The 8,318-nt window shown below is 40.5% G+C and overlaps 1 long non-coding RNA gene across 1 annotated transcript in view; it reads left to right on the top strand.

Annotated features, from left to right (window-relative positions):
• The window catches only part of LOC143291625 (uncharacterized), a 276,976-nt gene that overhangs the window by 59,744 nt on the left and 208,914 nt on the right, over positions 1–8,318 (top strand). The window lies entirely within an intron of this gene.

The raw sequence follows: 8,318 nt of genomic DNA, 5'->3' as shown, positions 1-8,318 counted from the left end.
CTGGTCAGGCATCTGCTTGGCAGATGTGGTGTAGCGTATATGGATTTGTCCGAATGCAGTGACGCCTCCTTGAGCTACTGAAACTGAAACTGAATTCAGGTGGTGTGTGGAAGTTGAAAGTGGCCAAAGAGTGGTGTTCAGATCGTCTGGAGCCTCCGTGTGTGTGTGTGTGTGTGTGTGTGTGTGTGTGTATGTGTGTATGTGAGTGTGTGTGAGTGTGTGTGTGTGTGAGTGTGAGTGTGTGTGTGTGTGTTGTATATATTTATATATATGTGTGTGTGTGCGTGTGTGCGTATGCATGTGTGTGTGTATGATGATGATGAGCTGTGAATGTAGTGAGCGAAGCTTTTTGGAGTGTGTGGACAGTGTTGTGATGGTTGGCTTTCAGAGCATGGTTGTTGAATCTGATCAGTGTTTTAATTATTTGTTTTTTTAATTTTAGTTTTTGTTTGTGAAGCCTTGGTGAACTGGGCACTAGTAAATTAGGAGCATCGAATGTCTTGTGTTAATGATGAGCTAACGAAATAGGAAACGCTGGTGTGTATGTGTGTGTGTGTGTGTGCATGCGTTCGCACGTGTGTGTGTGTGTGTGTGTGTGTGTTATATCACTTTGCCCTTCACTGTGGGATGAATAATGGGGGAGTAAGATGGTCGAAGCATGTTTTTCAGTTTTTCTGGGAAGCTCTAGAAACGTGTGTCAGTCTCTTTTTCCTCTCTGGTTTGAGTGTTCACCTCTCCCTCATCAGTCGTGAGGCAGGATCCGGTCTCTCTCCCTCACTGATGAGGTGGAGGATGGGAGGGAGGGATGAAGGGGGGGAGAGAAGGAGGGGGTGGAGTGGTGTGGAGTCCAGCGTTGATCTGTCTGTCCGCAGTGTGTAGGGAGAGTTTTGTCTTACCAACGCTGAACGGGAGACGGTGTGCGTCTTGAGGGTTGTTTGTCATTGAGTATGTTCACACGTGTACTCACGCACATGTACAAACACACACACATACACACACATGCACGCACGTGCATGCAATGCACACATAAACACAAGCACGTGCATGCACGCACATGTACACTCGCACATGCGCACATGTTCATGTTTATGTCACAAACACACCATATGCACATGCTCATATCCATCCATCAGTCCACCCCCCTATTCCCTTACCACTTCGATCTCTTGACACACCCACACACACATTCCCTGTGTATGATTTCTTTTACACATTTGCACACACATACGCACATGCACGCACACACACAGAGAATCATGCACACATACACACAATGAATCATACACGCACACACAGAATCATACACACACAGAGACATACAGTGATTACACACACAGCACACACACACACACACACGTGCAAGCATGCAGGCACGCATTCTCGATCACAAATGTATGCACAAGCATGTATTTACAATTTGACACAAACAGTAAGGCTGACATTTTTTGTCATGTTTGATCAACGTGAAAAGTTAATGGTAAATGATTTATCATCATGACGAGTGAAGTGGGAAATGATTTTTAACATTGTGAGAAGTAGGTAAATGGTTTTATCATCTTGACAAGTGAAGTGGTAAATGATTTTTTTTTTTTTACCATTGTGTGTAAAACTGAGAGTGTCTGAGTGAGAGAAAGACTTGATTAGTTGATATGAGAGAGCAAGGGAGAGAGTGTGTGTGAAGAGAGAGAGAGAGAGAGAGAGAAGGAGCACAAAAAACAAAAAGTTTTACAGTTTTGCTTTAACAAACAAAATCGATCTTTGCTGCTCATTCCTTCAAGACAGCCTTGGTTGCTGAATTTTGAAATTATGTCTCCCCCCCCCCCCGCCCCACCCCCCCCACCCTCCCTCCCCCTCTTTACTGTGTTCATTCGATGTAAGCAACGCTCATGCCAAAGGGTCCCTCGTATGTTGTGAAAAGGAGTGACGTGTGAGAAAAGAGTGATGTACACCATGTGCTAAGTTAAAATGATTCATAACATTTCACATTGTGCACATGCTTCATGTATGTGCAGTATTAAGATGACTCATAACATTTCACATTGTAAACGCAGCACATACTTCATACATGTGCTGTATTAAGATGACTCATTACATTTCACATTGTAAACGCAGCACATACTTCATACATGTGCTATATTAAGATGACTCATTACATTTCACAGTGTAAACGCAGCACACGCTTCATGTATGTGCTGTATTAAGATGACTCATAACATTTCACATGTAAATGCAGCACATACTTCATACATGTGCTATATTAAGATGACTCATTACATTTCACATTGTAAACGCAGCACACGCTTCATGTATGTGCTGTATTATAGTTTAAAATGACTCATAACATTTCACAGTGTAAATGCAGCACATACTTCATACATGTGCTATATTAAGATGACTCATTACATTTCACATTGTAAACGCAGCACATACTTCATACATGTGCTATATTAAGATGACTCTTAACATTTCACAGTGTAAACGCAGCACACGCTTCATGTATGTGCTGTATTATAGTTTAAAATGACTCTTAACATTTCACATTGTAAACGCAGCACATACTTCATACATGTGCTGTATTAAGATGACTCTTAACATTTCACATTGTAAACGCAGCACACGCTTCATGTATGTGCTGTATTAAGATGACTCTTAACATTTCACATTGTAAACGCAGCACATACTTCATACATGTGCTGTATTAAGATGACTCTTAACATTTCACATTGTAAACGCAGCACATACTTCATACATGTGCTATATTAAGATGACTCTTAACATTTCACATTGTAAACGCAGCACATACTTCATACATGTGCTGTATTAAGATGACTCTTAACATTTCACATTGTAAACGCAGCACATACTTCATACATGTGCTATATTAAGATGACTCATAACATTTCACAGTGTAAACGCAGCACACGCTTCATGTATGTGTTGTATTATAATTTAAAATGACTCATAACATTTCACAGTGTAAAAGCAGCACATACTTCATACATGTGCTATATTAAGATGACTCATAACATTTCACATTGTAAACGCAGCACACGCTTTATGTATGTGTTGTATTGAGATGACTCATTACATTTCACAGTGTAAAAGCAGCACACGCTTCATATGTGTTGGCAGCAGCGTAGTTTGTGTATATGTTTACAGAAATATTGAAAGTGTTCATATCAGTAAGAATTGTTGTTGCTCTGTTTGAGAATATTATATACATGATGATATTGGACATTGGCTTTACAGGATATTCATGTTGTGTATATATACATGTATTGCAGAAAATGGTGCTTTCCTTATGAATGTGAGTGCGTGTGTGTGTGTGTGTGTGTGACCAGTTTTGCTAAAGGTTGATGGATGATGGTGATTGTGTGGGTATGGGTGTGTGTGTGTGTGTGTGTTCACTTATTCAGTATTTGAAACATGGTGCTTTTCTTATGCATGGTCGATACCAACGTAATAATATGGACATGTCTCCATATATTGACCAGAGACAAGACCTTAACACGTTCGGTTTTCAAATCCACTCCCCTGTGTGGCAATGCACAAATCATCGGATGATGTTAATGACTTTTTTGATAAATGATGTCGACGATACTTACTGATAAATGTCAGCTTGATGTCCAGGTCATCAGCAGGCCCGCATGAACGATGTCATTAGCTAGTTACCCTCGACTTCTCTTCAAGTGATGCGCTGTCCTGTTTTTTGCTCGCTCTCTCTGCCACCACACGCAGCACCCAGCCGGAGAGCAGCAGTAGATGGCAGAAGACCGGCTGCTGTGTGTGCTTTAACCTGTTGCAGTCACTGTGTTGATGATGGAGAGAGCTGACGTAGACGAGTGGTGTTATCACTGTCAGTGTTGACATAACTGTGTAAATGATGATGATGGTGATGGTGACAGTGACACACATGAGTGCAGTATCAGTGGTGACGCAGTTGTGTGAATGATGGAGGGAGTTGACGTTCATGAGTGGTACGTAAGAGCTTACATGACTGTGTAAATACCGGTATAATGATGATGGTGATGATGAAGAGGACAGTTTGAGAGAGCTGACGTTTTGTTTTTTTTGTTTTGTTTTTTTTAAATTATTATTTATTTATGTAAGCTTATCTATTATTTATTCACCTTTATTTTATTTTTATTTATTTATTTATTCTTTTTTTTTTTAATTTTTATTATTATTATTGTTATTATTTTTTTTTAATTTTATTTTTTTTTTTTTTCTCAAGGCCTGACTAAGCGCGTTGGGTTACGCTGCTGGTCAGGCATCTGCTTGGCAGATGTGGTGTAGCGTATATGGATTTGTCCGAACGCAGTGACGCCTCCTTGAGCTACTGAAACTGAAACTGAAACTGACGTTGATGAATGGTGTATCACTGTCAGTGTTGACATAACTGTAAAATGATGATGATGATGATGGTGAGTGACAGAGATGAGTGCAGTATCAGTGGTGACGCAATTGTGTGCATGATGGAGAGAGTTGACGTTCATGAGTGGCACATGAGAGTTTACATGACTGTGTAAATACTGGTATAATGATGATGATGATGAAGATGATAGTTTGAGAGAGCTGACGTAGATGAATGGTGTATCACTGTCAGTGGTTACATATTGTGTAAATTATGATGGTGATGGCAGTTTAGTAGGAGTGTGTTTTGACATGGATGGATGCTGTATCAGTGTTGACACAACTGCGAATATGATGACAGTTGAGGAGAAAGTCGACATCCGTGAGTGGTGTGTGAGGGTTGACATGACTGTGTAAATGATATGATGGCAGTTCAAAAGCGTGCTGGTATGTAATATGTGGACTATGAATGGTGTGTCAGTTGCTGACACAACTGTGTATACTATGATGATGATCATAACCGTTGAGAAGTGTTGGTGTAGGTGAGTGGTGCACAAGTGTTGGCATGACTGTGTAAATAATGACGACGATGATGATGGATGTATGTTGCGCAGAGTTACGGACAGAGAAGCCATAGAAGAAGCAGCAGTAGATCACTGGTGAAGCAACTCTGTGATAATAGCCATTGGGTGGTGGGTGGGGAATCTCATCTGATGATTGGAGAAAAATCTTGTCAGATGGTAGGGAAGGGGTGTGGGTGGGTGGTGGGGGGGGGGTGGGGGAAATCTTGTCAGATGATTGGGGAAAAAATCTTGTCAGATGATCACAAAACATCTCACCCCGCCAGTTTATTGGAAAATACCTCGTCAGATAATGAGATAATAATATCTTGTCAGATGATGAGGGGGTTGGGAGGCGGGTGGGGTGGGATCAAGTCAGATGTTTGGGAGGGGGGTGGGGTGGGGGGGATCTTGTCAGATGATGAGATATTCTTATCAAATGGTGTGGAAATATATTTCCTGATGAGATATATCTCATTAGATGATGGCATATTTATATCTCATCAGATGATGGGAAAATATCTCACCAGATGATTGGAGGGGGGGTGGGGTGGGGCCCAGGGGAATCTTGTCAGATGATGAGATATCTCATCAGAAAATAGGATAGCAAAAAAATCTTGTCAGATGAAGGGATTTTCATCAGATTACGGGATAATATCATTGATCATGGGGGGAAAAAATTTTGTGGGACTGTAGGATAATAGTTTGTCAGGTGATAGGAAAATATCTCACCAGATGATGGGGGAAAATCTTGTAAGATTATAGGGAAATATCTTACCAGATGATAGGAAAAAATCTTGTTAGATTATGGGGAAGTATCTCTCCGGATGACGACAAGACGTCTGTTCCATGAAGATGCCCCTCACGCCATAATGTTCACGATGTTGCACAATGTTTTTCCCTGCGATGTTGTTACACATAACCCTGCGATGTTGTACATAATTCATGTGGAATGGTGGGGCGGCTTTGGGTGTGTGATCACTATTGTAAGGGTCTGCTGCATACATTTGGCCTGGCTATATATATACAATTGCTTTGTGTGTGTGGGTGGTTAACTCACTCAGTACGGCCAGTCCTCTCTTCTCCTCTACACAGACCCCTCGGATATCCAGTGTGTGTCTGAATGACCCAACCTTTAGCTTCCGTCGTCAGAATTGTGGTATTCTTTGTCAACATTCACCTCTTTAGTATAAGAGCCTTCCGCTTGCAATATTTTGATGATGGTAATTGGGGTGAAACGCTGTTAACGTCGTCTCTTTCGCCGTTCGTATGGAGAGAGTTAAGCTTTACTTTTGATGTTTGTGTTGCTGTGGGATTTACTTATTACCGTGTGGGTGAACGGAAGCTTTAATCTGCAAGGCAGCAACTGTCCTAGTGGTTCTGTGTTGGAGAGTGTGTGCCGTGTGTACATACACACAGATGGATGTGGGTGTTGTTGTGATGCACAGGTAATGAATACATGTGTAGGAGGTGTTTGCACGAGGAACAAGGTGGTAGAATGGTAAAGACGCTTAACCTGCCAGCACAGTCTGTGTGAGGGTGTGGGTTCAAATCCCGCTCTCGCCCCTTCTCCCAAAAGTCACACTGAGCATCTTAAGTCATGATTCCGATGAGACGATAACCGAGAGGTCCCGTGTGCAGCATGCACTTGATGCACTGAAGAAGAACCCATGGCGACAAAAGTGTTGTCCTCTGGTTGAATTGTGTCAAAGAAATCCATCTGATAGGTACACAAATATATATATATATATGCTTGGTGTGTTGAGTTATGCTTCTGGTCAGGTGTTTTGTGTACAGGTGAGGAATCCAGATGATGTTGTGTTGGAAGGAAAATGTGTGTGTACGTGTGTGTGCACAGTGATTGGTGATGTGTTGGACACCAACAGTGGATGTTGGAAGGTGTTACCGTGATATGCCAAGGGAATGTGGTATGGGTGGGGGGTGGGGGGGAGGTTGTTTTGTCTGGGGAAGGTAATTCCGTGTAACCCTCACCCCCACTCCCCCCCCCCCCCCCCCCCCTCACAGGGCCCCCCCCCCTTGTCCCCAAGCAGAAGTGTTTGTATTCTCCCTTTTTGTTGCTAGATTATCATGTATGCTTCAGTTTTGATGGCAAGTTCTCTTGTGTTCTTCAGTTTTTATGGTAATTTCTCTCTTGTATTTTTCAGTTTCGTCAGTAAATAATTCTCCTATAAAATTCTCATGTAATCTAATGTTTTGTTTGTAAATTGTGTTCTTTAGATTTTTTTTTTTTTTTTTTTAATGATACATTCTCTTTGTGTTCTTTAGTTTATATGGTATAGTCTTTTGTATTTTTCACTTTTGCTGGTACTTTTTCTTGCTTGCACTCTTTAGTTTTCATGGCCAATTCTCAAAACGCTAAAGACTTACTTTCATTGCATACTGTGACTTTAAGACTAGTTAATTAAAAAGCCATTAAGAATTTACTACCAAGATAGCAATATATTTCTTTCTTCCACTGCAAAGTTAGTCTGTCATAAAGATTTAGCATGAAGATAGCCAAGGTTTTCTTTCTTCTTCTTTTTTTTTTCTTCTTTTTTTCCCCCCCCTTACATACCTGATAGACTGCAAACATTTGTCATCAAGATAGCAAAGATTTTCTTTCATTGCTGATTTTGTGGACGACAAACATTTATCATTTATCATCAAGACAGCGAAAGATTCCCCCCCCATTTACCAGTGAATAACTACATGGGTTTTCTCTCATTTACCACTGGGTAAGACCTTGGTTTTTTCCTTCTTTACCATTGGATGAGAACATGGTTCTCTCTTCTTATTCACAACAGGATAAGCGTGTGTGGTTTTCTCGTATTTACCATTGGATAAGATCACAATGTTCTCTTGTTTGCCAAGGAATGGATGATAGTGGATTTTTTCTCTCACGTTTGGGGATAGTAAGGAGTGACCTTTCTTTCATTTGTATATAATATTAAAATGGATGTTTTCTCTTAATGGTTAGGAAATGAAAGGGTTTCTTTTCTATCGTTTATACTAAAGTTCCCCAGAGCAGGCGTCCCTTCTTTTGCACCAAAGATATCAACTGCTGTCCTCTGACAACCATCACTAAGAGAGGAACTGTTGGTTCCTTTGGAATACTTACACAGGGTGAAATGATAAGGACTCGCAAATGATAATTGTTTCTTATTGAATATTGAACCAAAAACATTTAAAAAAAAAAGCATTTCAATGAGAAGTCTCCTGTATTCATGTTTTCTATGCAATTTCTTTTTCTCTTTTTTTTTTTCTTTTTTACCCCCATGTGTTTTTGAGCTACATTGCACAGATTTCTTCAAACTACCAACATGTGTGTATTGTGCTGGAATAATACTTCAAATTGAGATTTTTTTAAATTATAAAATGCTGCTTGAATAAAAGATTCACATGTTA

Source organism: Babylonia areolata, chromosome 17, assembly GCF_041734735.1.
Source record: "Babylonia areolata isolate BAREFJ2019XMU chromosome 17, ASM4173473v1, whole genome shotgun sequence".
Classification (NCBI taxonomy): domain Eukaryota; kingdom Metazoa; phylum Mollusca; class Gastropoda; order Neogastropoda; family Buccinidae; genus Babylonia; species Babylonia areolata.
Note: the sequence above shows the minus strand (reverse complement) of the source record. Positions and strands in the feature narration are given on the sequence as shown.